Below are 7,602 nucleotides of genomic sequence, written 5' to 3'. Positions count from 1 at the left end.
TTGAATAATTAAACACTTCTGCTTTCTAAAGCTTTATTTTCTGATTTGAAAAAGTTTGTTTTCTGTTCTTAATTTCTTCCTCTAGATTATCATCAGCAGAAGGTACATCACTTTTTCAGAGTGTATCTTTTCCTTGCTACTTTGTCACAGCTTTCAGACTTTTGATTGCAGATGTGCATTTGAGTCCTACTTCTTTCATTCACTTACTCATTCTTCAGGCAACACTTTTTAAACCATCTAATATCGAATATGTTTGGAGATAGTGAAATGGAAGAAAAATAGATTTTTGTCACTTTAAGATTTATGTGTTATTGAAATGAATAATTGAAAGAAGGGGTGATTGAAATTTTAAGTGTTTAGGGAGTTTTCTTTCAGACCAAACTCTGAGGTATAAATTTGTGAACCACTTTATTTTTTAGGGAAAGACACTACACACTGAATATTACACAGGTAATGAGCCTAGAGAGATGACTCGGAGCATAATAAACTCATGTTGCTACTTCAAAGGATCTGGGTTCATTTTTCAGCATCTACATGGTGGTGCACAATGAGCTATAACTTCACTTCCCAGAGATCTGATGCCTTCTTCTGACTGCAGAATGCAACAAAAGTGTACATGGTATACATACATACAAAGACTCAAACATAAAATAAACATGCCTACAATTTTTTTCAAATATTAATACCCATGAAATACAGAGGAAAGTAAGTTTGGGCAAAATAAACTGGGATGATGGGAAATGACAGTAATGTCTTTGAAACAAGGATCAGAGTCTTTATGTACTTGTATTTGCCAGTTATTGGATATGACACACTTCAGTAAAGGAGGTCTGAACTCAACAGAAAGTTTTGTTAGCCAGTATTTGAAAGCAGATGGATAAATGTGTCTCCCACCCTCAAGGACATCAGAGAGTTTTAAATACCCTATGCACTATCCAAAGGGCTATATGATTCATTCGCAGGGGACGTCTTTAAATTATACTCATTCCTTTAGATTGAGTGGATCAGAAAAGTTTTATAACTATCTTAACTTGATAAACAAAGCATGTAAAATTTACAGTTTATGAGACAAACATGGGGAGCTCTGTGCATCATTTCAAATGCATAGTTTTGACTCAGGGAGAGAATTCATGGGCACTGACTAATTTAAAATAATGATGTTCTTAGAATGAGGGTCAGGATAACACATTTGATAGATAGGGGAAGAAGTCAACAAAATAGATATGTTTTCTTCCATGATAAGAATGCTTGTTTCACACTTTCTGCATGTACACAGTATGAAGAAAATATTGTGAACATCAAAGGGCTGTGCCAGTGATTCAGTAAAATAACATGCAAGGATCCAAGAGTGATCCAAGGTTCCAAGGGCAGGCAACTTTGTGGGTAGATATAGAAAAAGGCAGTGTTAAGTCTTAGGCAACCAAATGAAAGCTTAGATTATTAGGTGACTGAAAATCAAAGCAGCTTCTCTCATTAATTATAGGAAACTTAGCTTTTTAATATTTACATGAGGCAACCTGATTTGGATGAAGGGACATGTCAAAAAAAAGCTAAATGTAAAACAAATGAGAAAAGAAAGCTATAGCTATTAAATATGTGTTTATAGCATTTCATAATTTAATAGTATCAGCACAGAAGTGGATAGCATTATTTATAAATGCAGGAAGCCAAACCCAAAAAAAAAAAAAAAAAAAAAAAAAAAACACATGGGAAAGTCTAACTGACAGAGTAAATAAGTAGAAGGCACTGGACACTGTGTAACTGGAGATACAGAGGAATGTGAGCAGCTATGAAGGTGTTGAGAACTGAACCTGGATGTACTGGAAGAGCAGCCAGTATTTTTAACCACTGAGAAATCTATCCAGCCCCAATCAGATAAATTTTAAAAATCCTTCCTGCCCACTCTATCCATATTTCTTCAGTATAATACTTGAGCAATAAGAAAGAGCCATAAGAAAACTAAAGGAGATCAAAGTGATACGAATTGGAAAGAAACAAATCAAAGTATCACTATTCTCAGATGATATGATGGTATACATAAGTTACCCCAAAATATCTGATCCCCAAACTTCTACAGCTAAGAAACACCTTCAAGAAAGTGACTGGATACAAGATTAATTAAAAAGAATTAGTAGCCCTCCTGTATTCAAATGACAAATAAGCTGAGAATGAAATTAGGGAAAATACACACTTCATAATAGCAATAAATAATAAAAGTATCTTGGTGTGACTCTAACCAAGCAAGTCAAAGACCTGTATGACAAGGACTTCAAGTCTATGAAGAAAGAAATTGAAGAGTATATCAGAAGACGGAAAGATCTCCCATGTTCATGGATCAGTAAAAATAATGATCTTCTCAAAAGTAATCTAAAGATTCAATGCACTGTCTATGCCAACACAGTTCTTTACAGACATCAAAATAATAATTCTATTCACCAAAGATGAGTTTCTTTCATTTCAGCAATAATTTGACTGGCTCCTTTAGCATATCAGCTGCTTCTTTCCTGCACTGTGCCATGTCCTCTGACTCGTTCAGAATGTCATCTAATAAGGATGATTTATACAGCTGCCCCACTAATTCACTCTGAAGAGTATCTTTCACATGATTAACCAAAAAGTGCATTACTGCCTTTGGGACACTATCTTGAATACTCTTTCTGACAATTAGAAAATACGATTTGATGAGTCTTTCAATAACCTCACAATCTCGCTGTTCACAGGCAGACAGTTTTCATGCAGCTGGAGCTGGCACATCCACCAAATTGACAGCATGACCTTTTTGTGTACTTGCTGGCATAATTGGAATTGGTTTTGATTTTTCTTCAGCAAGTCATTCTTCAGCTTTTGAAGTTTTCAGCATTCCTCTCCAGTTGCCTGTTGCTGGTTCCTGACTAGCATCTCCAATCCCACCACCTCCAGATGCAACATTTTCAGTTTCTCTTCTGTTGTCCTGAATTAATTTATCTCAAGATACAGCTGAAGGTAGTTCTCTTGCTAGCCTGTTTCTTCTTTGTTCCTCTATATTATTGTTCATTAACCCACACGCATCAGCAAAGTCAGGATGTTTTGTGTTGATATATGCTAGTTCAATTGTCACTAAATTATATACCATTTCATTTGTAACAGCAACTGTTTCCGAAGAAGACAATTCACTACTTCAACTATGTCATCATTAAGTTTAGGGAACCATAACAATTCCTGTGTACTGTAGTTGCAACAGTGCTGGGTGATCCTCTGCATTTCCTTATGGAACAGTTCCAAATACTGCATTAGTGTTACAAATATTAAAATCTCTTTTCAGGTTATGGCCAGGCATTTCATGAAGTATTATCAGCAAGGAAAACAAGAACATGTTATCTTTAGTTTATGATACTCATTGAGTGATCTCAAATACAAAAAGGCCCACTTTAGTCTGATGATTTAGGATTCAATATGTTAATAGTACTGGTTTAAAAGTGAGTACACACTGCCTAAATATGTTTGCACACTTTAAACAAATACACTGACTTATTTTTCAAGAGAGATGACTACCACTGTAGCCTTTTGAATTTGTAAGGGGAAAAATGCACCTTTATTCAACATTTCAAATAAATACATTTTAAATGGAAAGTGTTGTTAGCTTTATAAATGTGCTAGAATAATGCACTTGTTAGCACTACACACTTTGTACAAAGAAAAGCAAGCAAGGAACCCAGGGATGGAGCTTCCTTTGTGTGCTTTTACACCGAGTTGTGTTCTGAAACATGAAGATAACCTCTGGCATATTTATAAGACCACAGTATGTTCTTTCTGTGTAAATAAAAATACTGGTATGAAATGGCAAAAAAAGAATAATTCTAAACATCATACGGAAAAACAAAATTCTAGAAAAAATAAAACAATCCTCTACAATAAAAGAACATCTGGAGGTACCTCTGTCCCTGACTTCAAGCTATGTATTAAAGAGCAATAGTGATAAAAACTACATGGTACTGGCATAGAAATAGACTGGTGGATCAAAGTAATCAAATAAAAGACATTAAAATAACACATATACCTAAAGAAACTATATTTTTGACAAAGAAACCAAAAACATACAATGGAAAAAGAAAAGCATTATCAACAAAGGGTTCTCATCTAACTGGATATCTGCATGTAGAAGAATGCAATTAGATCCATATTAACTACTGGGCACAATTCTTTATTCTAAGTGGATCAAAGACTACAACATAAACCAGATACATTAAATCCATTAGAAGAGAAAGTGGGAGAAAGCCTTGAACTCATTGGCACAGGATACAACTTCCTGAACAGAACAGAAACAGCTCAGTTTCTCAGACCAACAATTAATAAATGGGACTGTTTGAAACTGAAAATGGTCTGTAAAGCTAAAGACACTGTCAATAGAACAAAACAATAACCTACAGATTGGAAAAAAGATCTTCACCAATGCTCCATCCAACAAAGAGTTCATATACAAAATATATAAAGAATTCAACACATTAATAACCACCAAACAAAATAACCCAATTAAAAATGGGACAAAGAGCCTAACAGAGAATTCTCAGCAAAGGATTTTAATTGGCTATGAAGCCCTAAATAAATGTTCAATGTCCTTAGTCATCAGGGAAATGCAAATCAAAATGATTCTGAAATTCCATCTTACAGCTGTCAAAATGGCTAAGATAAAAAACAGCCAAGGACAATACAGGCGGTACACTTTAAACCCCTACCGAGATCTAGCCAATGGTCGGAACATTCTCCACAGTTGAGTGAAGAGTGGGATATGAGTTTCTCACGTACTCTGGTGTCTCACATTTGACCATGTCCCCTTGAGGGGGAGACCCGGTGGCACTCAGAGGAAGGACAGCAGGTTGCCAAGAAGAGACTTGATACCCTATGGGCATATACGGGGGGGGTGGTAATCCCCCTCAGGAGCAGTCATAGAGGAGGGGAATAAGGGGAAAATGGGAGGGAGGGAAGAATGGGAGGATACAAAGGATGGGATAAACATTGAGATGTAACAAGAATTAATAAAATAATTTTTAAAAACTATAAAAAAAACCAAAACTCATGTGACAGTACATGCTCATAAGAATGTGGAGAAAGGGGAGCACTCCTCCATTGCTGGTGGGAAGTCAAACTAGTACAATCAATTTGAAAATCAATCTGGTGCTTTCTAAAAAATTGGGAATAGTGTTACCTCAAGACCCAGCCAAACTACTCCTGGGCATATATGGGAACAATGTTCCACCGTACAACAAGGACACTTTATCAACTATGTTCATATCAGTTTTATTCATAAAAACCATAATCTGGAAACAATCTAGATGTTCCTCAATGGAAGAATTGATAACAAAATTGTGGTAATTTACACAATGGAATACTACTCAGCTATTATAAATGAGGAAACCATGACAGTTGCAGGCAAATGGTTGGAGCTAGAAAAGATCATGCTGAGTGAGGTAGGCCAGATACAGAAAGACACACATGGTATGTACTCACTTATAAATGGATTTTAGCCATATAGTGTAGGATAAACATACTACCATGCACAGACACAAAGAAGATAAGCAACAAGGTATACTCAAGGGAGGTTTCTTGAATCTCACTCAAAATGGGGAATAGAATAAACAACAGTAGTGAATGAAGAGAGAGAACAAGGTAGGAGATTACAGAGAGAAATTAGTGTGGAGATAAGACCGGGGGAGACTGGGAGGACAGAAGGCAGGCAGAGAAAAGAAAAACTGAGGACTGAGGCATCTCTGTGAGAAGCTGGAGACATACAACAAGGTAGGCTTCAGAGGGGATATGTGGGGACTTTAGCAGAGTCTCCTGGTAGCATTGGTGATGAAGACTGAAGAGGACACCCTCTAACTAGGCAAGACTCCTAGTGGAGGGAAGGGAATATCAACCTACCCACAATAATTTTAGCCCAAAATTTCCAAAGTCTACTAGATGTGAAGGTATACAGATAGAGAAGATGGATCAGAGATAGACACAACATTCAACCAATGCCTGGAGCAACCTAACACCCACCCTATGGAAGAAAGACAACCCTTGACACTATTATGCTATACTTTCAGACAAGAGCCTAGCATGGCTATTCTATGAGAGGCTGCACCCAGCAACAGTTCTAAACAGTTGCTGAGCCTCACAGCCAAACATAGGGAGATATGTGGGGAGCCTTGTGGAAAAATGGGTGAAGGAGAAAAGGACCTGGAGATGACAGAAGCTCCACAAGAAAAATATCAGAGAAAACTGACCAGGGCATAGAGGTTTTTGCTGAGGCTGAAGCACCAAAAAAGAACCATGCATGGACTGTACATAAGTCCCCTACACAGATGTATATGATCAGAAGCTCAGGCTTCATATGGAGCTGTCTCTGACATGGATTCTGTTGCCAGCTTTTCTATCACTTCCCCTTGGTGGTTCTGCCTAGCCAGGTCACAGAGGAAGAGGCCACACTTAGTCCTTATGCAACTTGATGTGCTGGGATGGGTGAGAAACGGGGGACTCCCCTTTTCTGAGGAATAAGGGAAGGGGGATGGAGAGAGAAGGAAGGAGTGCAGGACTGGAAGGAGAAGAGAGTAGGGGCTAAAACCAGGATATAAAGTGAATAAATTAATTAGTTAATAAAAATATTCACAGTAAAATATTCATTATACAAAATTAAAATTATTATTTAAGAATATGTGAAGAGTGATCACAGTTTTAAAACACACAGACATACAATTCAAATATTCAGTGAAAATGTTAACAATAATCCTCAATATGAAAATAAGAATATTTTTTTCTATTTTTGAGACAGGGTTTCTTTGTGTTGCCTTGGCTGTCCTAGACTCACTTTGCAGACCAGGCTGGTCTTGAACTCACACAGATCTTCCTGCCTCTGCCTCCCTGATTGTTGGGATTATAGGCATGAACCATGATTCCTGGTTTATTAATTTTTAATTGTACTTTAAAGTACTTACTTTATTGTACATACTTGAGTATTCTAACTTTTTAAGAATATACTTGTAATGCTTTATAATCACAAGAAATATTATCTATGTAAAATACTTTATTTACTTATTTATGTTTATACATGATGGCAAGCATGTAGAAGTCAGAGAAGATTTTACAAGTGTTGAATCTCATCTTCCACCACATGAATTATGGTGCTTAATCTCACATCATCAAGTTCAAGAGGAAGCACACTTAGCCATCAAATAATCTCACCCACCCTAATGTTATTTTTACAAACAATTTATTCATATGTGATAGTGTGTTTTTTTGCCCAGCATTTCTTTTTATATGATACAAAAAATGGAGAAAATTCTTCTGGGTGCACACAATGATAGGTCTCACTTTTCTCTACTTTCTAAGAAGTCACATAATGCATAAGATATATTTTCAACCTTGGTGGGAAAAACAGTTTTTAAACTTGAAAACTTTTATCAACATTCCTTTTGTATTTTTTTAATTTTTAATTTGTTCACTTTACATCCCAATTGTAGCTCCTCTTTCATCTCCTCCCAGGCCCACAACCACTCCCTCAACACCCTTCCCTAGTTCTCAGAAAGGGGGAGCCCTCCTCCCCAATCATTGAACATTCTAATTGTGTCAGTAACCAAGTAGACA

The 7,602-nt window shown here is 36.6% G+C and overlaps 1 pseudogene; it reads right to left on the bottom strand.

The window, feature by feature from the left end:
- Positions 1–2,432: 2,432 nt before the first annotated feature.
- Positions 2,433–3,270, bottom strand: LOC127185946 (dynamin-1-like protein; annotated as a pseudogene).
- Positions 3,271–7,602: the final 4,332 nt, after the last annotated feature.

Source organism: Acomys russatus, chromosome X, assembly GCF_903995435.1.
Source record: "Acomys russatus chromosome X, mAcoRus1.1, whole genome shotgun sequence".
Classification (NCBI taxonomy): Eukaryota; Metazoa; Chordata; class Mammalia; order Rodentia; family Muridae; genus Acomys; species Acomys russatus.
The sequence above is the reverse complement of the archived record's forward strand: the minus strand, read 5'-3'. Positions and strand labels throughout refer to the sequence as shown.